Source organism: Rhinolophus hipposideros (assembly GCF_964194185.1).
Source record: "Rhinolophus hipposideros genome assembly, chromosome: 16".
Classification (NCBI taxonomy): Eukaryota; Metazoa; Chordata; class Mammalia; order Chiroptera; family Rhinolophidae; genus Rhinolophus; species Rhinolophus hipposideros.
In genome coordinates, this window is record NC_138062.1 from 37131104 (window position 1) to 37155800 (window position 24697).

Consider the following 24697-nt stretch of genomic DNA (forward strand, 5'->3'; position numbering starts at 1 on the left):
GGCAGACTACTTAAGAAATAACCTTACTGTTATTTTAGGTTCAGACTAACAAGTAATTCCATAGTGAGCCCTGAGGGGGCCACCTAAATTGTTTTTTAATTATTTATTAGTTACTGTTGACATTCAATATTATATTAGTTACAGGTGTACAGAATAATGGTTAGACATTTATATAATGTATACAGTGACCCCCTGACTAGTCTAGTACCCCCCTGCACTATACATAGTTATTGCAACATCATTGACCATATTCTCTATGCTGTACTTTACATCTCCCTATCTATGTTGTGACTACCAATTTGTATTTCTTAATCCCTTCACACTTTTCACCCACCCACCTCCAACCCCCTTCCCCTCTGGCAAGCATCAGTTTGTTCTCTGTATTTATCAATCTGTTTCTGTTTTGTTCATTTATTCTTTTTCAATCATAGTTGACATTCAACATCATTTCACATTAGTCTCAGGTGCATAGCACAGTGGTTAGACATTCATACATGGGACCGTCTAAATGTAAGAAATAATTTTTACTGACTAAGCTTTTATGAAAATATTTTCACCAACTATCAAAACAACAGTAATATAACAGATTAAAGATGAGGTTTAGCAAGTCACTCCAATTTTGTTCAACCTAACACCAGAAATTTTGTCTGTAACTTGTCTCTCTTGAAGAGATGCATTCTGTCCATAGCCTCAGTTGGCCCCGTTCACATGTAGGGTATTTCTAGTTGTTAGGAACTTCAACTTTCCACTGTAGAATAATAATATTGTATAATATTCATTATGCTATTCAATCTGTGTTACAGTCATTAGAATACAAAACACATTTCCAAGTTACTTGGTTTGAGTAATATCAAGAAGAAAGTTGTACAGGGTTTACCATAAGCATTTCAGGCAAGCTTATTTTTTCTCCATATCAAGATTCAGAACTTGAACTTCATGCAATGGAAATTACTTGTAATGACTGATCACTGATTTCACGATAGACTTCAACAACATCGACAGACTAAACTTCTGGCAGATACTGACTGTGTGTGGCCACTTCATAAACATTCATAGACAGGTGAATCTTAGAATGATCAGTGTCCTTATTGACATTTTCTCTTTTACCACAAGATTGTCTGTTAAAATTGATGTTCTAATACTTGGTCTATTCTAGTTAGATAAACTTAAAGTTTCTATAATATATGTCGTGATGTAAGCATAACACGGTCTTGGAAATGAGTACATTTTTATCATTGTCTTGTGTATCGATGACTTTTCTCATGTAAAATTTCCCAAGCACTCCCTACTAAAACCTTTTTTATGTGGCATTGGAGAAGCCAGCATAAAGTTTGAACATAACTTACCTGGCTTTACTGTGATTGTCTTTTGCTTGGTCTGTTTCCTCTCATATATTGTGAACTTGCAAGTGGGAGCACTAGGCTCCCTGTTTTCCTGGTTGCACCCCTGGGATGAGATTTTCACATAGAAGCCATCAAGAAACATTTGGTGAAGGATCATATGACTAGAATGTATCAATACTTTCAAAAATCCTTGGGCAGTAAGTTCCCTAATTATTAGGAAATGGATAATGTGAAAAAAGTTGGCATTCCTCTGAATGACAAAATACAACTATTTGAATGTCTAAGTTGTAAGTTACAATGCTAAGGTCTTCTGGGCAGTGAAATATTATGTAAGAAGAAATCTATCTCATCATTAACTATAATTTAGAAGATAATGGATTATATAATGTATGAATCAGGACTCCAGAAAGAGACCTAGGAATAGTTTCCTAAAAATCATAGCTGCTATAACCTAAAGATTACACCAAACAAGAAATTCTCATTTTACTATAACACAGCAGCTGCCCTGCTAATCTGAGCTCTCATTACCTTAACACAAGCCAGGATCAGTGGAGCTTCAGCAAACCAGAGATGCTTATCTAATCTAGATCAAAAGACACTTTTTCTGTGATTTTTGATTATGGAAAGTAAAATAATTGGAAGAGATAATGGCTGGAAATTGATATAATCACATTATGTCATATTATAAAAGGAGTAGATTGAATAGCTATGCTTTCAATCAAAAACTAGGATACTGGAGATTCCCTGAAAGTTCGAGAGGCTTAGATTGAGAAATTAACACATTAAAATAAGAAAAACTCATGGATCCAATAAAAGTCCAAATAGCATACAGACCAACAAATATAGTTTGCAGAGGTTTTAGATCATTCCCGAAGGCGCTGAGTAATTGTGAAATGAAGATACATTTATTTAAGGATCCATTTTTGACTTTTTAGGAAGCTTCCCCTCCCTGCTCCCATAAAATCGTGCTGTGCCAGTGTGTGAGACAGAACCCTGTGTATGACGTTGGACCCTGGCTTTATCAGTGTGGTGTGCCTTACACATTTATGTGGCAGCGTCCTGGACATAAAAGAGCTCATAAGTCATGGTTCATTAGAACTTTGTGTGGACCAGAGGTGAACAACAATGCTCTCTCTTCAGCTCTGTGTAGAAGAAAATGTCAGCTTCAATTTCTGGAATGTGTGCTTCCACAAACACACTACCATCACCACACTCATCTTGCCATTCAAAGTAATTTCTCATCTTCTGTAACGTAATGAAAGCTGGCAAGTTACGGAGATCATAGGACTGATAATTCACAGCCGGTGTTCATTTCAGAGACAGTTCTCTCCTTTGATTTAATGATGGGGCAGACCACTCTCATTTGCACAAGAGAAATGTTCATTCACTCACATAACACCTCGTGCCTCATAATACCCAATGTAAGCTAGAAAAGCATTTGTTATAAAAGCTATTGGAACGCAGGAAAATAAAATGGAAAAAGCAACACTTTTAGAAAAATAAATCCCCATACTAATAAGCCAACATAATGCCATTGCTTCTCTGGAGATCATTTAGAGACATGCGGTATGACGAGGGATAAAGTCATAAAACAACAAAAACAGAGTCATAGCAGAAATGTACTACTTAAGAGTCATATAAAATGATCAAGTTGGTATAAATAATAAAGATAAAGAAGTTGGAAGCTGAAGTTGACACTGTTTTTTAGAGGTGAAAGAATAACCTGAGTTATTTAGGGGTATAAACAAACAAAAATTAAGTTTCCTAGTTAAAGGAGAAATAGTTTCTGGACTGAAAAACTACTGTCCCTAAAAACAGGTCCCTTCTGTGCATTTTTGCACACTTGTGGCATGCTGCCTTAGATATACCTACCAGGACAGCACCTGTTTTCATGTATAGTTTTAAGTAGAGGTCCCACTGAAGCACTAAAGCAACACCCTAAAATTTCAAAGAAGGCAATGCTGCTTCTAAAAACTTAACATGTAAGTGTATAATCGTGAATGAGACAAATGGGAATTCACTATTTTAGTTGTGTTGCTTTGCATATTCACATGAAGAAAATATTGGCCTGTGAGCCTGGGGAAATTTTAGCCTCCAGATAAGCCTGTAGAGTGGTCTGTATGTCCTCTGTGCTCTGGGTATTTCTTTATATGGCATTTATTACATTGTTATAGTCATTGTTTTAGTCCTTTTTAAATAACATGCATATCGAAATATTAACAAATGAAAGCACATATATAATGAAAAATCATTACATTTATTTATATTCTTTTCTCTCTAACTATATTATGAGAACTGTTTCATTTATTTTTCTTTTTCGGCACCTGGCATAGTTACTGGCACGCACTTGACACTTTATAAGTGATTATTGAAAAATTGCATGAGTATCTTAGATTTAAGTTGTTTTTCAAACCTTTGTAATGCCTTATAATCATAACTCTTAGGAATTATAAAAAATTGACTAAGATGGGCTTCCTAAAGTTTTAGATATGATTTGATTAGTTTGTTCTTTAAAAACAGTATTTTAGTATTGTAGATTTATGCATGAATATAAGATCTTTCCAAATTTTAGAGTGATAATTGAGGAAAATCAGAAGTAAGAAAGAAAATATACTGGAAGAAATACTTAAGACCTAATGAAAACGAAGAATTCATCATGGTATGTGATGATTATAATTAAGACAGAAAAGTACTCCATGTATTAATATACTCATTCATTGATCTATCCATTTCAGCAAGTATTATGTCAATCATTGTGTGTATGTTCTGGACATGGAACAACAGGGAACGAGAGAGAAAGAGCTTGTCTTAGGATTTATGGGTAGGATGGGTACAGAGAAGGCCTAATTAAGGGACACCGAACTTTGAGTTTTATCATCATTAGAAAGTGTCCCTGGCAAAGCAAACAAGAGAAAATTAAAACATTCTAAGTCCCAGAAGTAAGAGATACCATATATTTTCAAAGAATTGAAGGGTGTTTATATGCTCTTTTCGATAAACTATAAATACTTATCTAGAAAAAATATTTTTTCAGAAATTTGTAGATATGTCAAACTGCATCTTCAATTTCTTCCACTTTTAGTAAGGCACCTCTCTCTCTCTCCCTCGCTCTCTCCCTCCTTCCCTTTGCCTCTCTCTCTCCTTCTCTCCTTTCTTCTCTCCCTCCCTCTCTCCCTTCCTCTCTCTCCTCTCTCCCTCTCATCTCCCTTTCTATCCTTAGTAGAATGCTACCTGGTTTGTATGACCTGTTTTATTACATATACATATACATTTTAAACTTAAATGAGAAGATGTATTTCCTGTCTTGAATCCTGTCTTATATATACCAAATTGTCTAATCTTTCTCTAAAGAATGTGACAAAAAGGATGTAAACTGAGCTCAGTGTAGTAGGACAAAAGGCTAATGTGGCAATCCATGTCTGAGTTGGAGAAACAAGTAGTGATGAACCAAATTAAACTGTGTTATCAGGGCTCATAAAACTATTCAGCCTGGTTCTGTAAGAGACAACAGTTCAAAGTCAACATGAAGTGATGTACAGATTTTTATGATTGTTCATTTCTAAACATGCATGTAATAGGATGTAGGTGATTAGGAGTTGTACTAACATACTTTTTATATCCAACCAATAACCTGTTTCTGTATATTTTCCTTTTGAACCTCTGTCTTCTATGCTACATGGTAAATAACTAAAAATAATAGCAGATATTTAGGATAAATATACTCTTATGCATCAAAAAGATCATTTACTATATTAACTTTATATTTGTTGATAATTTCAGGCTAGTTAAAAAGCTGTTTCACTCAATACTTGATTTCAAAGGCTTACATAAATAAGGCATTCATTCTGAATCACTAAGTGTTACATCCATTTCTTAAGGTAATTTCCAAAAGCATAATGGGCTCATCGTGGAAGATTTAAGCTTGAAAGGAGCCCAGAACTCTCAACAAGTTTTCTGGTGGAAGCAGTTATGTTTGATGCACAGTGACTTCAAAAATGCACTTACTCTGAAGATTTGTATTTTGTTTCATAATATGTATTCTAATAATGATTTTTCTAGGATCATCCCCTAGAAGTATGGGTATAAAATAGGTAGCCTATTAACTCCCTGACATTGTATGCAAACTTTCGTATGAGTATAACATGAACAATTTTCAAGTGTCATGATTTTCATCAGATTTTTCCAAGGAGCCCATGACTACCTACCTACCCACCCCCAAATTAACACTGTTTTTAGGACTTAAACATTTATTTCAAATTCAAATGGAAACGTCAAGGTGTTTAATTTTGGACACCACACTTATGAAAATAATCTTCAAGTGTGACATTACAAGGTCAATGCCTGCTTGGAGAAAATTGTCTTCTGCCTATGTATCTTCTACCCATGTGGAGTAAGATATTAAAATACAACGCCACAGCTTGTTTTATTTCTTTTCAGGCATCAAAATTTTGTCTTGAAAGCCTTAAACCAGACCTAATGGTACCAGTGACTTAACATTATTTCTTCAGTAATGCTCCTCACAAATTGACTATTTCCTGATTTGCTTTGCAAGCTTGTGCTAGGATTTGAATGCTGCATCTGTAATAGGAAGCAGTACTGCATTAGTTTCTATGAACTTGGAGCACTCAAGAGGACAGACACTTGAAAATTCCCCTTTGCAATTAAAGGTTTTTCTGATGGCCTAAAGTAGACAATATAGAACTCCTGAAATGCCTGAATTATTCCTGAGGGCATTAAGATTTAAAGAGAAGTGTTCCTGTACAGTTCTCTCTGTTGAACATAGAACTTTTCATGTCTTTTTAGCTAAAATGTTGCCTTATTAGGGACAAATGAATTAATATACAGAAATTCTTAATATGTAAAACTGTTTTGCCAGAAAATGGTTTGATAGATTATTCCTGTTAAGGGTTAAAAGTCATGTTGAAATCCTAACTCTAAGAATTATGTAGAAGGGTATTGAATATAAACCTCAGAAGGCAACCTGACTTGGAAATAGGGTCATCATAGATGTAATTAGTTAAGAGAGGTGATACTTGAATAGAGTAGACCCTTAATCCACTGAAACTAGTGTCCTCATAAAGAGAGAAGAGGCATAGCGACACAAACACATGAGGCACAGGGCCATGAGGGATAGGGCCATGTGACAATTGTGACAAATATTGAAGTGCAACAGCTGCCAGCCAAGGAATGTCAGGACTTACATTACCTGTGACACCCAGAAGCTAGGAAGCGGCATAGACGGATTGTCCCTTGTGGGTTTCAGAGGGAATATGGCCCTGCCCACACCTCAGTTTCTAACTTTTAGCCTCCACAACTATGAAACAATACATTTTTGTTGTTTTTAAGCCACTCAGGTTGCAGTACTTTGTTATAACAGCCCTAGCAAACAACTGCAACTCCTGAGAACTTTCTGCTCAAGTAGCCTATGAGTCGTTAAAAACCACTGGGTGCTATTATTTGTCGTATTACAGAGCTGTGCAAGCGCAACATAGATCCACCTTGTTTTGTTGATCAAGTTATAACTTTATTATTTGTATTACAACAGCACTATTACAATATTGACAAAACAATCTTATGACTCATGGCTCTATATTCAGAAAAATATACATATAGATAGTTACATGATACTCAGAAAATAAAAAGAACAGGGGAGCAAAACTTAGATGTCAGATATCGGTTTGATTTCAGCATGGATGGAAAGGTGAATAAAAAAATCAGTTCTATTTTGTATTATACTAATTCTGACTCTTAAATGGTGTTTAGCTTCTAATTGCAAATATTTGCAGGAAACTGAAAATGTAGCAGAAAGAATATTGAAGTCATAAACCTCTCATTGTGTAAAGGTGCATCATAAATATTGCAGAAAGTGTTAAATCTACAAATCCAATCTATATTTAATATAGTTCCCTCCTCCACTCTTTAAAGGGTTTGAATTACATTCAAAATTTTTCATTAATTGAAAATCTTAAAATATGGCACTTTTAGCATATAAAACGCATTATCCTTTAAACTATCTGTAAAAAGATGACCAAAGGAACACCACAAACGCAGTGGTTTTAGATAAGTGCTCTTTACTGTGACTGGCTTTAGTGGAGAATAAATAATTGGGCCCTAATAAATCATCCATCCACGTGGGGCTCACCACTGAATGGTCCATGGACCTTGTAAAGCTTTTCTTTCTCTTTTCTACTTGAAGCAGTTAAAGATCAGGGTGATTAGCTCTAGTAAAACCCACTCTCCTACTACAGATATATTATTGATTCATAGTTTCCCACAAAGTTTTAAGGATAAAAAATGATTGAGGTTAAGGTGCCTTTGCTGGTTTGAGTGCCTGTCCTGTGACAATTATATGTGTGAAAGGGTATTGACAAAGAACTCTGGGGCCTCTGATGAAATACAGCAGTCAGGGTGAAAAAACCATTTTTCATTTAATAAACACTTCGGAAAGGCTTGTCCCTGCACACCATATTTATAGTCACGTCTCAGTTCCATTTTCTTCTAGTCAGCTTCTGTAAAACTTCCTTAATCAGCTGGAATTGGATGTGACTCTGATGCCATAAATCTCATCACGGAATCAGTTAAATTAGCCCCATTTTAGGGGCATATAGGGCATGTTTTATAGGTATTTTAATGAGTGATACTATTAGAAGGTTTTATGTGCTTGCTTTACAAACTGGGGTACAGAAACATTCCTTAGCTGAGAAAACGGGGACTCAATGGTTAGATTTTATAAAGAATCCGAAATATTAAAAATACAATGTTTTCATCTTAACTGCCGCGCTGTACATTGTATATTGACTGTTATTTGAAATCACTTATTCTCTGATTAGTGTATTAATGTTGTTTCTTATCTATTATATCCCTTTGGTCTCACAGGAGCCACACCTGTGGAAATCCTCCTTGGGTGTTTTGTAAGGAGAACTAGTCATAGAGCTGTTGGCTTAAAAAGATTCTGAAATCAGAGACGCATTGGTCTTCCTAAAGGTTTTATTAACTCGTAACTCTAACCTCTCTAGTTTTTATTTCAGTAGTGAAACAATACAAGTTGTAGAATGTTTTTTTTTTTCCTTTTACCAGAAGCAATGGTATTATAAAGTGTCTAAATTCAGACTTTTTTACTTTACGTAAGTTCTTTAACTATTGCAGTAAATATGGATTATTCTAGGAGTGAAATGACTCCACAGAAAGTTCTTCCTAACTGTATGAAGCCAGCTCATTTTAGGCTGGGTCAGTGAACAAGACTGCATGTAGGCTGTGGTATCAGAGAGAGAGTAGTATATATATCCAGAAGAACAAATAAGGGAGCTTTATTTTAGCTCCCTGATCCTCTTTATTTCATTGTACAAAAAGCAGGCAATGCTTTCTCATCAGGGTAGTAGAAAGGATATGGTAGGTAGGTAGGTAGGTAGGTAGATAGATAGATAATTCATAGCATAAAATATAACACTTCAGTTAAAAACGATATATTTAATAGCAAATACTACTGTTTGGTATATTTGAAAGTTAAAAATAGATCCTAAGCATTCTCATTGCAAGAAAAAAAATATATTTTTTTCCTTTCTTGCTCTTTTTTTTTTTTTTGTACCTATATGAGACGTTAGACGTTAACTGAACTTACTGTGGCAATCATTTCACAATATGTATGTAAGTCAGGAAGTTATGCTATACACTTTAAATGTATGCAGTGCTGTGTGTCATATCTCAATAAAACAAAAAAACTATATACAATACTAACTTTATATGCAATACTATTATTAGTATTAGTAGTGGTAATATTAATTCACAGTGACAACAAATGCCAATTAAAGCAAACTATCAAGTCAATTAAATGTATCATGTATTTATTGCCATTAATAAATCTTTGTGAATATAGAATAGATTTTATAATGTCTTAATTTCTTGTATAATCATATGATAAAGAGCTAAATCTCAATCCGTGTTTAAATGTTATATTCTACGGGAATCTAAAGAAGATTATTTACCATTGAAATAAAGCAGAATATTCTAATGCCTATCACAATTCATATTACAACTCATCATGTATGCTTGGCTACTTTATATACAAACCTGTGAAGTTTAAACTAATTTTTGTGTAAATACAGCTCCAAATATGCTTAAAATTGCAAATGGAAATGATTGCCTGTTTCTATCAGAAGCAAAATGTTTCTTATTAGTCAAAGACTTTAATTTCAGTTCTGGATTTAAATCCCTTTGGAAAATGTATGCATAATTGTTTTATGAAGATATTAATTGTTCACACCTTAGTGAACTTATTGTTGTATCCCCCATTGAAGAAATTTAGCAAGATTTCCTTTTTATAATGGTTATAATTGTAATTTACTCCAAAAAGTTTGTTGATTTGTTTATCCCATTTTTCTATCGAGATTACTATCTTTGTTTTTTAATTGAGGTATAATCAACAAATAACAAATAACTTTGTGTAAGGTTAAGATATAAAAACTGTTGATTTGATACATTCATATATTGCAACATGATTATCACGATAACTTTAGTTAACACTTCTATCATTTCACATTATCTTTTTTTAAGATTTAGTTTTTTTAGCAGTTTTGAAGTATATAATGCAGTATGTTGATTACAATCACTATGCTGTGCATTAGATTTCCAGATTTATTAACCTTTCATTTTGTACCACTTGATCAACAGTACCCAGTCCCCACCCCCAGTACCTCCAGCCTGGGTAACCACCATTTATTTTACTTTCTGTTTCTATGATTTCAGCATTTTGGTCTTTCTCTGATTTATCTCATTTAGCATAATGCCCTCATGGGCCATCTATGTCACAAACGGCAGGATTTCCTTCTTTTTCATTGCTGAATTGTATTCGTATATACATATACACGTGTATGTATGTATATACGTATCGCATCATCTTTATCCATTCGTGTTTTCTTTGAGTTTTAAAGTATAGTCTTCTACTTAAGTCTTAATTCATTGAGTTAACTTTTGTGAGTAGTATAAGTCTGGACTTTTACAAAGGCTCGTGTTGTCTGTGGGTGTCTGCCGAAGTCATCACTCTCCAGGTTCTCCCCAGCCAAAGGGCTGGGGCTGCTTCACTGGCTCTTGCTGGTTCCATAGCTGTATTCATCTCCTATTGCCAGATGCATAGATGAGCAAGACCTTTCTCAGGTCCCTTGGCTTATGCTGCGAGATCCTATGACTTCCATAGAGGAGCTAGTTTGTGGATAGATGCTGAATTTTAGTTATTAAAAGGGGGACAAAAAGGAGGGACTTCTTATGCCACCCTGATGCTGATGTCATGGCCAAGATTAATATCTTTAGAATTAATTTTTTTAATTCCTTGAATATGCCCTGTTATAATATTATCCAACAAGATAAGTGTACACATTTAAATGAATTTTAGAAATTTAAAAATTATTTCATAATGGTATCCTTCATTATTAAGGAGAACTGGAGGAACTCCTGGGTCAACTTTTTATGGAAGCTTTCTTTTGACCCTAAGGCTCTGTAATGTTTACTGGACAGATGACGTGAACCCCATGGGAAAGAAATAGTCATTTATATATATATTATATATATATATATATTTATTATATATTTTATATGTATTTTATATATATAAATATATATTTATATATTTAAATATATATAAAATTATTATATATATTTATAAATATATTTTATACATAAATATATATTATATGTATATAGATATTTAAACTGATGGAATATTGCTTTGTTGTATTGATAACTATTGTGCTGTAAAGCTCTGGTACTAGAAAATAAAATAGGTACAGAATCTAATTATACTTATTCCCCTGTTTAGAGATCTTACTCTTACTTGGACATGGAGAAAAGGAATTTGATTAATATTAGGCCACGAAGGGTTTCTATAACAAAATCATTCACCACTAATTTTCTAAAGGAGCAATACTCGAAAGTCAACTAAAGTCCATTGTGACCATTTGGGAAATTCCCTGTGAATTCCCTGGAAATTCTCCACTAATTTCACAAAAGGTAGAAAATGTCCTTGTTTGTGTTCCAGAATAGCATCAATCTTTGTCCCTTTTAGATGTGACATGTTCATAAGGCACTGGTGTTTAGATACTACATTTGTCTCCTTCATGGCAATTGTTTGGTAATTGATTTTCTTCTTGTATGGTTGACAAACCTTTATTATGGGCATACAGATTTGTTTCTACTAGTGGCGGTAAGTGTTTGGGGAAGCTGTGGCACCGATAGAAATTTGATTCTGCATAACTTTTGCCTTGGAAAACCATTTTTCCCATCTGGTTTGAGGTGGAAAGGCAACCCAGCTTTCTATAGGGTGTGTTCAGGACATCTCAGAGAGATCTGCCATGAGAACCAAAAAATAGGAAAGAACAGTATATAAAAGACTTGTATGGACATTTGTTCGCCAGGAGTTTTCCTGGTTTAAAGTACCCACTTCTTTCATTAAAGGCACCTATGGTCTTCAAGCAGTAGCCAAGGAGTCAAAAAAGCAAATGTCTACAAAAGCTGTGCACAGACAGAATTCATCTTATAAGCTGCCAGTTTTCATCCCTGAAAGATCTTGTTTAAGTATATTTATAAATCTATTCAAAAGAGATTAATAGCTTCCTCATTTGAATTCTCATAATACTCATTCTGCCTCTTAACTGTTTGCAGAGGTGTGTATGGGGTTACTGGAATTAAAAAGGGATATCCACGCACCCAGGGAAACCTTTGCTACCCCCAGGCCTGAACAGACAAGGAAAAATGCATTACTAGAACCCAGTAAGAGCCACAGCTGGTTTAAGGTCTATCCAAGAGGCTCTTTAATTGTAGGAGTAAGCAATTGATGCTGGAACCACAGCTAAATTGGAGAGATGGATGTATTCTACCTTTGTCTCCTCAGTGCTGGATCTCATGGGACAAATGCAACTGCAAACCACTGTTTGCAGAGAAGCTTGACGAGGTCAAGTTTGGTGAGCCTTTCTGGGCATGGAGCAGGCAGGGAAGCAGAGTATGCATCTGACAGGAATAGGAGAGGGACAGAAAATACCAAACATGGATGGTGAGCTCCTGAGTATAGAGCTTGTATCTTGTCTGCATTTGTGACCCATCTTCACTCACGTCTCGGTACCATGCCTAAATAACTTAGAGAGGTTTTCAGTAGGATCTGCTAAACAAATTTCCTTACTAAAAAGTATATTTGCTTTCAGTTGATAGAGAAATCCAAGAAGATGACAAAAGAGTCCTTTTTTTCTACTTCTACAATTCAAAAACATGTCTGTTGTCCTCATTTTTAAAAATGAATATATATATGTGTGTATATATATATATATATATATATATATATATATATATATAACATGTTCATTTAAAAGAATGAGGACAGTAAACATGTTTTAGAATGTGTGTTTGTGTATATATATATATATATATATATGTATATATATATATATATGTATATATGTATACATACATATATAGAGAGAGAACCAAAAAAAAGTATACACATTTTAAGAAAGAAAAACTGTATTAAAATTGTAATACTCAATATATACTGATAACTGATAAAAGATGAATACAAGTCACATTTGACTTCTGCAATTACAAGAGGTGCTCTAAGTGGTTCCCATCAGCCTCCAGACACTTCTGATTACGGCAAACTACTGCTTGAGCAACGCTGACCAGTGTCCACTTGTGTACATTTTTTTGGCACCCCTGGTTTGTGTATACACACACACACATACATGCATATACATGGTGTCACTCACTAAATTTCCATTAAACATTATTTTGCATTTTGTTAGGTCTTTAGGATTTCAACTGACCTTGTGTTTCTTGCCAGTGTAGTGCTGAGGATGCACTAGTTCATAAGAAAATAATTATGGAATTTAGTAATTTTTGAATATTTCATTTAATTATCAAAATATTTAGGGAATTTTTTAAACCCTAGAATTAGGCAATGTAATTTTTTAAAAGAAATGATGCGCTTAGGATAAAATGTTTTATGTGGACTGCTTCCCTCCATGCACCCAGCACCACCAAAATTGTGTCTACTTGAATACCGAAGTTGTACTTGGCATTTGTAACATTTTGATACTACCTTTAGTGTTTTCCTTAAATTACAATCTTATTGTAAAATAATATATTAAGTATATCATTAATACATTTATTAATATTAATATAGTAAATGTGACACATATACATTATTCAAGAAATTTTGGAAAATGACAGTTGGTCACCACTATAGACAGTAGCAAGAAGCTGTAAAAATGACCATGCTAACTGAGGCTGTGCAAAGTCATCTTAACAATTAATAGGGATGATTGTGATTGTTCTGTGACTAAACATTACATTTTTTTATTGCCAGTTTTAAAGGTAAAAGTAAAGGAACAAATATAGCTAGTCTGGTATTTATTAAATTGAAAACATAAGAAACATTGAGAATTCAAGTGTTTATTTGTAAAAAAATGTCTGAAGTGTAGTTCAAACATTATTCCCTTCTCATTTAACATCCAATATGGAATAGGCATCTTTTCTACCCCTTGTGCAATCATAATAATCCTCTGTAATTGATGGTCAGCTTCCAACATTTTATCCTTTGCACTTCCAATGTCACAAACTATCTACAAGAATTCCTTTTAAGATTCATGATTTGCAGGCATTACTCTCCCTGACATGTTTTTTTGTTATTGTTGTTACAACCACTTTTCTCATTCACCTTCACTTAATTCCTGTAGCTGTATATCTACAGTGTATAAAATGGCAGCAGTATTAACACTCCCACAGTCAGCTATTTCTTCTATAACTCCATGTATTTCCAATGCAGATTTTGTTTCTTAGGTTGTCACTTTTGGGTTTGTTTGTGTGTTTTTTTCTGTGATGGTTTTTGTTGTCTAATTCCCGCTTTCAGTTATTCATTTTTGAAAATTGTCCCATGGGTCTAGCCAGGGAGACAAAGAAGGTATACAACTATGTGCTTTGCGGTCTGGCATGAACTGAGTAACACATGCATAGTGAATAACCACTGTATATGAAAAGAATGATGTGATTGATCACTGATGAGGATCTACATCTATTATTGCAGAGTTACTTGAACATGAAAGAGTAGCAGTAAAGTTTGTATTTTATACACTTACAACTAATATACCGTGGTAATCGAAATTTGATCCATATTATTGGGCGATTTGTACTATTTAATTAAACCATGTAAAGTGAAATGTGTTCATATTGGAATTGTGCAGAGCTAGGATTTCCTGTATTAAAAGCTTATTTGTTATTCTACTACCTAGAACAACTACTAAATTTTGTTGAATTTCAATAATTTTTTGGTGCATAAACTTTTTTATGCAGATGTAATCATCCTGCTTCTACAAATTTGAATTTTTTTTGTTTAAATATTAAGGTACAGTAGATTGCTTCTAATTTTTTAATGCTAATTTTGAAAGTCACATGGAAGACAATTATTTTATATTATTTTTGTAAACCTTTTTACACAGAGGTCTTACAGTGTTGAGAAGTCCTCATGGATGGAACAGGAAGGAAAGAGAGACTATTAAAAGAGAGACATAGACACAAAGAAAATTGAAAGGGAGAGAAAAAGGACTGATCCAAGGCATGAACATTCCCTATCTCCCCTAGTTGGTGTGGAAGAAGATAATAGAGAAAAGGGTATTCTAATATATGGTGTGAACATTTTAGCAAGTGATGCTCTTAGATTGATCAACATCCTCAAATTGAAGCCACAGAATGCTCCTTCAGGATGAAGTGTCTTGATTTCAATATTATGAAGAAAATTTGGAAGGAAGGAAAGACATAAACATTGAGCACCCCCAACATACTTTTAAATTCTTGCTCTTAATTCCGTTGGCTTGATTGCTAAATCAGTGGTTGAGCAGGGGTGAGATTGTGACCTTTGAAAAAAGAAATCAGCATATTATCACCAAGCGCTTATTTATGGGTCCGCTTCTGTCCTACTTTCTCTCATCTCTCCATTGGTTGGAGCACATCATCATGTTGATTTTTAGGATGCATAAATGGACAATTCCAGAAACTATACATAAAACTCTTTGTTCTCTTTTGTATGTAAACATCAACTTTGCACGGTACAAAAATTTTTGTCTCATCCTTTTTCCTATCAAAACTTTGTAGATATTACTCCCATATTTTCTGGCATGTTTAAAGTTGTCAAGAAAAAGTATGGAACTGGCCTGATTATTTTTCTTGGTGTATAAATTATGTCTGGTATATGCAGAATTTTTTCTTTTAACTTTGAGATTTAATAACTTTACCAATTTATTAATATTAGTTAATTTTCAATCATAGTATCATGTATACAGAGAGCCTTTTTAATCCACAGATTCAGACCCTTAATTTTCATTATATCTTTCAATGAAATCTCTGTTCAATTTTTATCTGTTTATTTTTACCTTTATTTATTTAGGAATATCGATGATGATCATGTTGACTCACCATGGTTTGCAAGTCCATAGCTATTATTTCCCCCATAACAGATTTCTTCTTTTTATCCCTCTTCACTACACTTTGGGGAATTTTCTCAAGCCTACTTTCTACATCACAGATAGAGAATTTTACAGGGTTGATTCTGAGCTTTGCTCTTTCCAATGTCATTTTAATAATGTATAGTGACATTGTCTCTTTGAATTCTTAGCTGTGCCTCCTTACATCTGCACCTTTTATATTGCTTCCTTACCTTACTGTATCATTTCAGAATTTTTTTTTTAATTTTTGAAATTATGAGTTTTTTCCTAAAAATTTTCTAAGATAAATGTTTTTTAAAATTATATCATTTCTCTATTTCTTTCATTTTATGATTATGTTTTTCTTATTAAGAAAATATTGCATAAAGTCTACAAAGTATTTTATTTTGTTTTTTGTTTACTTATCTTTAGATGATCTTTTTCTGTATAGAGCTCTTTCATTCCTCCTTTCCCTCTCTCTCACTCTTGATCTATCTGTCTCTAAATATTATAATTCTTACATCAAAGAAATTAAATTGAAAGGGAATAGGTGAGTTTCTGGTGGTAAATGCTTATTTTCTGAGGTTCTTGGCAAAGTTTAAGGTGAAATTGATGTCAGAAAGGGGGCAGAAAACAACTTAGAAAATTGGCCACTTGATGACATTTTGTCTCACAATATTTTGTAATTATTAAAAATTGTACATCAAGTCAGAACCCTACTATGTTAACAGCATATTTTCTTTCTCTACTCAAGTTGGAGGATGAAAGTTTTCTAGTTGCAGTTTGTGATTCTACTTTGAGATGTTCCACACACTTTCATTAGAATTGGAATTAGAAATAAGCTTCTAAGTTCAGTTAAGTAGAGCCAAACATATCTTTCTTTCTTATGGTCATATTTTCTGCTAGTTGTCCAAATTTATAAAATTGGCTTTTTAGACATTGTTCTCTATCATATTGATATTTACTGTGTCCTCTGGACTTTAGGTGGTTTTCTTCTATTTCATGTTAGAATGAAATTGTGCAACAATTAAAAACTATTTCCAAGAAACACACATGGCAGTGTGGGCATGAATTCAGTGTTTCCCTCCCTATCTCACCACGAGGGTGGTTACTTGGCTGTTAAATGGAGATCCTGATTGGCACCATCTACACAATTCCTTTGCCAACTCATTTTTGCCATACTGTCCTCACAAACTTAGGGATCTTCGTGAGTTTTCTATAAAGTATTTTAATAATAATTTAAAATCATTCACCAAACTTCTTAAAAAGGTAGAATCGTCTCAACTTCTCGTGTTATTTTTTTATTTAATCCTAATCTTTTTTACATGCTTTTTGTAATGTTTTTGAGAAGTAATTTTTAAAGTTTGTGAGATGAATCTAATCTGTGTGTTTATGAGGTTTTCTCTTACTCGCCATTTGTTTTCTTTATTTCAGTGACTAAATTCATCTTTATGCTACTAATTTTAACACAGGTAAGGGTAAAAAAGATAATAGACAAAGACAATCATATTACCACTCCCTACCCAATCATTCAGTGTTCTGTAAAAGTTCTTCACTCTCCATAAGATAAAGCCCAAATTCATAATATTGCAAATGGGTGCCTGTTTATAGCTCTCGTTTTATCTGTTACTCTTCATACCTGGGAATTAGAACTGCAGCTGTATCGATGTAGTTGCGGTTTTCTTAATATGCCATCATTTCTGTCAATTCCCTGCTTTTGAAACTTCACTCTCTTCTCCCTTCTTGCTCCTGTGCCTTATTCCTAAATATTTGTTGAGACTCAATTAGTCACGATACCTTCCTGGTAGCTTTTACCCACTCCTCTCTACTCAAATAAATATATACCTTCCTCACATAAAAATATGCAGACACTCAAAAGCACAGACACACACACATGCACACGTACCAGTGTGCACATCTGTCATTATGTCTATAAGTCTGAATTGATATCATCTGCTTATTTTCCTATTTCTAATAATAAACTCTATGCTAACAGGCCTAATGCTTGACCCATAATACATACTTTTTTTCTGAATGAGTGAATTGATTCATTACTTATAAATTTATCAGAAATCATTCTATACTTTTATATATTTTTAGCTTATCTCAGCATTAAGAATACCGTAAGTTAACTACCTATGATATAAAGTACTACTATATAGTTCATAGTTCATCTGAAACAACTCTCAATACATTCCTTTTGTGCTTTCTATTTCCAGTTCTCCAGAATCTAGAGAACAACATCATCTTCACTTTATTCATATCCTTGGAGACTTTATAATCATTTTACCTCTTGAAATACATATTGTAATCAGTTTGTACTATTCAGGATTTGCTCTATACAGCATTTCTCATCCACTTCACTTTTGTTCTGTCTTTCTCTGGATCTTTAACAATTTTTATCAAGTTTCAGGACTGGGTACAACTCATAATATTTTATATATAAAAACACCCCGGTTTCTTGCATATATAGGGATAAGAAAATAATTGTATCTTATTTTCAAAAATTTACCTGCAATGTCATCTTAATCTCTCTACAACAATAAATTGGGTAAATATTTTCCAAAAGTATTAATCTCTCTACAACAATAAATTGGGTAAATATTTTCCAAAAGTAATTTGCAATGATTATAAATCTGCATTTCTTAATTTATAACTAAAAGTTCAGGGTCTATTTTCTTATAAATTTAGTTAAGATTATTTTTCGAAGTTTCTTATCTACATTGAAGTTCATCTGCCATGTTTCAGGCCATAGTCAATATGAAAAGATTTTCTTGTAGTTTATTCTTATCAGCTTGGCATTTTAGTAACTGGAAGAACATATTGTTGTTTTCAACTTTGCTATTTCACTATTTAGTCAGAAAGTAGATTGATTCAGGCATCGATTTAGGTAGACTAATAAAAGTTCTGTGGAATACACTGTCCAAATTGTAGGCTTGGGGAACACATATTTTTTTAAAAAAGAGATAATAGCGTTTAGCTTGTTAGCAGTCAATAATTAAAGCCAGATAAAGTATTCTAATCTAGCTTGTTAATAAACAGTGTGTATTCCACCTAGTAACCTAGTTTATATGTTCAGTTATGGTTATAGTGGTATCACTAGTAGATTTTTGTCAAGCAAATGACAATTCTATGATTGGGCCAATGGAAATTTCTTCTAGAGCCATGGAACACTTTCAGTGAAAAGCATATTTAAATCTGAGTGTTACTTAATGGGTTTAATTCCAGAACTGTCAAAAAGAGGACATTCTCAAAGACCTCCTTAAATCCCTTTGCAGGGTTTAGCCATAGAGAAGTACTGTTGAGTGTAGTTTTGAGAGCCATATGTTTGCTTCCTCAATTCTAGGATACTGTGTTTTGTTTTCTTATAGTTCACCTTCAGCTCAAAAATTTCCTTTTGAAACTCACCCTCAGTTACAGAAAATATTATTTATAATTCTGACAACAAGTGAGATTTGCCAACAAAATTCAGACTTACAATAAATAATGGCCCGTATCATTCACACTCTATGGAATTCCTCTGAAACCATATTCATATGTTCTTGACCAACGGAGAGTGGGCGCCAGTCAGTACACACTCCCTTCTTTGGTACTTTGAGCAAATAATGCTGACTTGATTCTACATGAATCCTCAGAGGACCCCTGATTGTTCAAGTCCTATCTGCCCAAAGTGATGATGAGTTCCACCAGTTTTTAGGCTTTTTTCTGTCCCTGTTTCACACGTCTAGGTTTCTTTTATTTCTCATAAGAAAACAGACCACTGGTATTCAGGTCCTTGAGTCAGGTTCTACTCTTTAGGGAGAAGTCAGGATAAGAAATTTTTGCTTCATCATGTTTCTGAAATCCTACATACATAATGAGGACAGTGGAGTGCATAATCCTGAAGAAAAGTTCATTTCTTACCTGTCTCTACTTATTCAATGAAATTTTCATATCCAAGCATGGAGTTTTTGACAGTTTCATCTAATATGTGTAAATCTAAGCTCTTTGCAGCACTTTTCTAAAGCTACCACTCCTGTTTATGTATTTTCTATCTCATCTGTAGTAACTCTGTCCTTCCTGTTGTTTTGGGGAAAATAAAAATTAGACTCTCTCCTTTCTCTCACACACCACATCTAATCCCTCTGACAATGCTGTCTGCTCCACTTTCAGAAGAGTTTGTGACCACTTCTGACTTCTCCCTGCTGTTGCCTCTTGCATGGATTTTTGTGATAGCCTTCCCAGGTAGTTTTCCTGCCTTTAGATTTGTTCTTCTTAATCTGAATTCAGAATAGCCACTAAAGCAATCCTAAAAGAACTTGCCAGATCTAGTCATCTTCTCAAAATCTTACATCATGTCCCATCCCACTTAGATTAAAAGCCAAAGTTTATATAATAGGCTATAAGACACTAAATAAAGCACTTGGATTTACTATATTCTGCTGTCACTCTTTCTTACCACTCCATCCGTACTGGCTTCTTCATTATTCCTTGAACAGACCCACTACTTCCCTTGTAGTATTATATTTATGCCTTTGCTCTTGCTGCTCTCTCTGCCTGGAATGTTTGACCCTAAAATACAGAGTTAGTGAAACATTCACTCACTTCCTTCAGGTCTTAATTCAAATGTAACATACTTAGGCCACTCTACCTATAACTGTTACACACTGGCACTAATTATCCTCTTTTACTGTTTAATTTCCCCTTAGCCCTTAGCGCTACATGTTGTGCTATGTATTTTACGTACTTATTTGATATGGTGTCTATGTGTCTTCATAAATATAATGTAAACTGAATGAATTTTTTTTCTGCTTTATTCACTGCTGTATCTCATCTGCCTGCTATCCCATGAGTCTAGAAAAGTGTCTGCTACACAGATGTCAATAGTATTTGTTAAGTTAATAAATAATAAAATAAATTTTAATAAGATTTGAACTTTTAAAATTCAAATTGAGCATATTCTACCTGTGGCAAGTGAATTCAGTTTTTGTATTTAAACCAATCTCATATTTATTTTATAGTATTGATTTTAGTCTTTATTTTATATCTACATATAAACATAGAAATTAAAACAATACATAAAGATGGAATTATCTGAACCTCAGAGGGAGAGAGGGAGAAAGAATTTTCATTATCATTTCAGGATAAACTATTCCTTAATTTGCATTATGATATCTCCTTTGACTCATTTTGTATTTAGAAGCATGTGTTGAAAGTAAACTGACATCTTAAGATACTTAACCATAGATAGAACTGGGAGGATTATGGGTGGAGTTGGGCCCCTTGTTAACTCTTGACTTCCTGTTGACCTCTATGGTAACCCTGGGTGTGGGTGTTGGGGAGGTTAGTGGAGAAGCCAAGTTTTGGGCTGGCCCCCTTTTTCCACGTGGGCAGCTGGAGGGCAATCCGGTGGAGAGAGTGCTGCACTCTTTGGTGGTTCTGTTTCTTTTCCCAAATAAACTGTCTTTCTTTTGGTGGATTATCTGGAGAATTATTTGGCCAGGCAACACACGTTACTAAATTTTCAAACATTTAGGAAATTTTCAGTTGTTTTGTTATTTTTTTCTACATTAATGGTAATTAGAGAATGTACTGTCTGTGGCTTGAAATTTTTGAGATTTGTTGAAATACATTTTCTAGGCCAGTATATGGTCATTTTGGAAAAATATTCCACGAGAATTTTAAAAATGTGTTTTGTAGTTTTGGAGTGGTCATCTTTGTATGTTAATAAAATCAAGTTTGATAGTCCTATGTACAGTAACTGTCTAGTTACTGTATTTCTATTTATGTTCAAACTTTCCTATAAAGATTTTGAATATATCCATTTCTCTATTTACTTCTGATGGTTTTGGCTAAATATACTATAAGACTATGTTATCAGGTACATTCAAACTTAGAATTGTTATATCATTTTGGTGGTTTTAACATTTCATGATTATTGCATAATCATCTTAAACTCTAATAATACTTCTTAACTTTGAAATTCTTACCTGTCATTAGTATAGCTATAACAGCTTTGACCTGGTGTTTGCTTCTAAACAGTATTTTTCTTTTCTTTTCTTTTATAGGAAATAATATTTCCTATTATTTATTTTCATCTTATGTCCTTATATTAAATGTGCATCTCTTATAAGTATCATACACTTTTTAAATATTCCATTTTGGCAGTTTATGCCATTAAATTGGTGCATTTTTTATGTGTACATTTAGCATTATTACTGACATATTTGTGTTTTTTATTCTACACTGTCAAATTAATTTAGATTTTTTCACATGTTTATCCTTCCTATTCTTAAATTTTTCCTATAAGTCTGTGCTTCTATCTAGTATCATTTTCTATTGCCCAAGAACTCCCTTTAATATTTACTTAGTGTAGGTCTGATTATTATGAAATATTTTAATATTCATAATTCTGAAAATATGCTTATTCCATCTTCAATCTTGAAAGATAGTTTAATTCGCTGTGTATTGCTTTTTTTTCTTTTTATTTCAATAGTATAATTCAATTGCTTCAGGTTTTTGTTGTTTCCATGAAGAAATTAAATGTCAGTCTTTTTGCCTCTCCTGTGAAAACTGTGTTTTCTCTCTATCTTTGTTTCTTTCAAGATTTTTAATTTTCAGAAATTTTATTATGTTTTATCCATGTCTGTTTTAGTAATTTTTATTGTTCTTGGGCTTTATATCACTTTTAATATCTGTTCTAAGGTCTTTAGGCAACTTCAGAAAATTCTATGTTATCATCTGTTCAGATAATGGTTATTTCTTTTTTTTTTTTTTTCACTATTTCTTCTGAGAATCAAACCAGTCATATAACACTTTTTATAGCATTCCGTGTGCATTTTCCCCCTGCATTTTCTACCTTTTGCTTCTGATGCTTTATTCTGGGTATTTTCTTCAAAACTGTTTTTGAATGCATCAATTCTCTCCTAAATTGTGCCTAATATGCTGCTAAAGCTATTTGTTGAGTTCTTACTTTCAGTTGTGATACATGAAATTTTCCATCTTTTTTTTTCTTCTTGTTGTTTTTAAGTCCTTGAATATATTAATCATAGTTATACTAAAGCCCATGATTAATAAATAACTTCATTATTTGAATCTCTTTCTTTTATAGTCATTTTTTCTATTCTTTTGTTTTCTGTTAGAATTTGCAATCTTGTATGTCGTGTTATTTTTTGATGGAATACCAAGCATTTTAAATGAAAAATAAATTTTAAAAAGCAATGATAATGTCATCTTCAGAAAGCGTTCACATTTATTTCTGTCAGGCAACTGGACTAGGGTCTCCGGCCAGCTAAAACCACTTTAATCATATTAGGGATTGAGTGTTATGAAATGGATTTTTGATGGCTGGTCTATGTTTATATTAAGGTATAGAATAGACCTTTGGGATCCCAGATAAAGCCTGGGTTATATAATGGAACTCATGTTCTTTGATAGGCTCTGAAATCCATAGCACAATGTCAATAGTCTGCTGAAAATTCTGCTCAGCTTTTCAGCCTCTCAGACACAAGTTTCAAAATTAGATTCCAGGAAAAAGAAAAAGTAGTTTCAGGTTCTGAGCTGATGTCTCTAGGCTTCTCTTCTCTGAGATGCTGTTGTGTTACAAACCCATTCTTCACTGATAACAATTCAATGTTTACAAGGAGATTTTTTTCCATGTGAAATTTCTTTCATGTGCTGGTCTTGGAGGCACTTGGGGGAGGCTACTTTGTGAACCAGATCTAGATGCCACTAGTGCTGGGCTTCAGGCCTTTTGCTGGGCACCACAATGTGAGCTGAAGCCAGCCACCAGTTATGGTTGGCCTGTGGCTGCTTAATTGCAGCTGCATTTGAAGCCAGCGCTAGCTATAGCTTATGCCAGGCTTGGGGACTGTGCCAGGCTGATGGAAATTAAAATGCAAATGGAGACTAGTCACTGCTTGTACGAGACTTGGGGCTGCTGATCACGTGGTACAGGATATGTCAATGTCTGCTGCTGCTTGTCATGGGTTTGTGGACCTTGGAGATTTTAGGAAAGTCTGTAGTATGAGCTAAGGCAGGCCACTTGTGTGAAAAAGCTGCTGGAAGAGGTTTGACCATGCTTGTGAGTTGGGTGTGTTGGAGTCTCAGAGATTCACCAGGGCAAGGCAAACAGTATATCCAGGTTAATGGACAGCTCGGAGTTGACACCTACCTATGCCAGGCCAGCTTATGCTAAGAGTGCTCAATAAAGGAACAATGGCACCTGCCAGCACTTCCATCCCAAGACAGAGCTGACTGACCACTGCCCCTCCAACCCTTTCCCTAAAACTGGTCAATTTTGTCCCTCTCCATATTCCCTGACACTTTTCAAGCTCCCGACTCTACACGAGCCTAGAGCAAGTGAATTTGTGAGCGAGCGAGTTCATGCTCTGGCCCCTCAAGAGGAATGACTGGGGCTCCAGCAACCTTGCATCTTACTCAAATACAATCCCCATTGGTTTTCCAGTCAGATATTATGGAGACTCCTCTTCCCAGCACTAGAGTCCTGAGCTGGGGAGCTCAGTGGTCTGGGCCCCTTCACTCCTCAGATGGGGGACCTCCCCAGCCAAGTTATCCCTCACGATTCTTAATCTCCATACCATAGGTGTGGGACCTGCCCATTCCACTTCTCTGCCCTTTCTGCTACTCGCATTATGGCTGCTTCTTTATATCCTTAGTTGTAGGACTTCTGTTTAGCTAGTCTTCAGCTGGATCTCAATGATAGGCATTCTATACTTTAGTTATAATTCTGAGGTGGTCATAGGAGAAAGTGAGCACAGCATTTACCTACTCTGCCATCTAGAACAGAAGTCCAAAAGTTGAGTTATTTCATGGGAGGGACTATTGTCCTTTCCTTCCTGCCTTACATGAGGGAAATACCAAATTTCAAACATGAATAGTGATGAATTAAATTTCTAATTT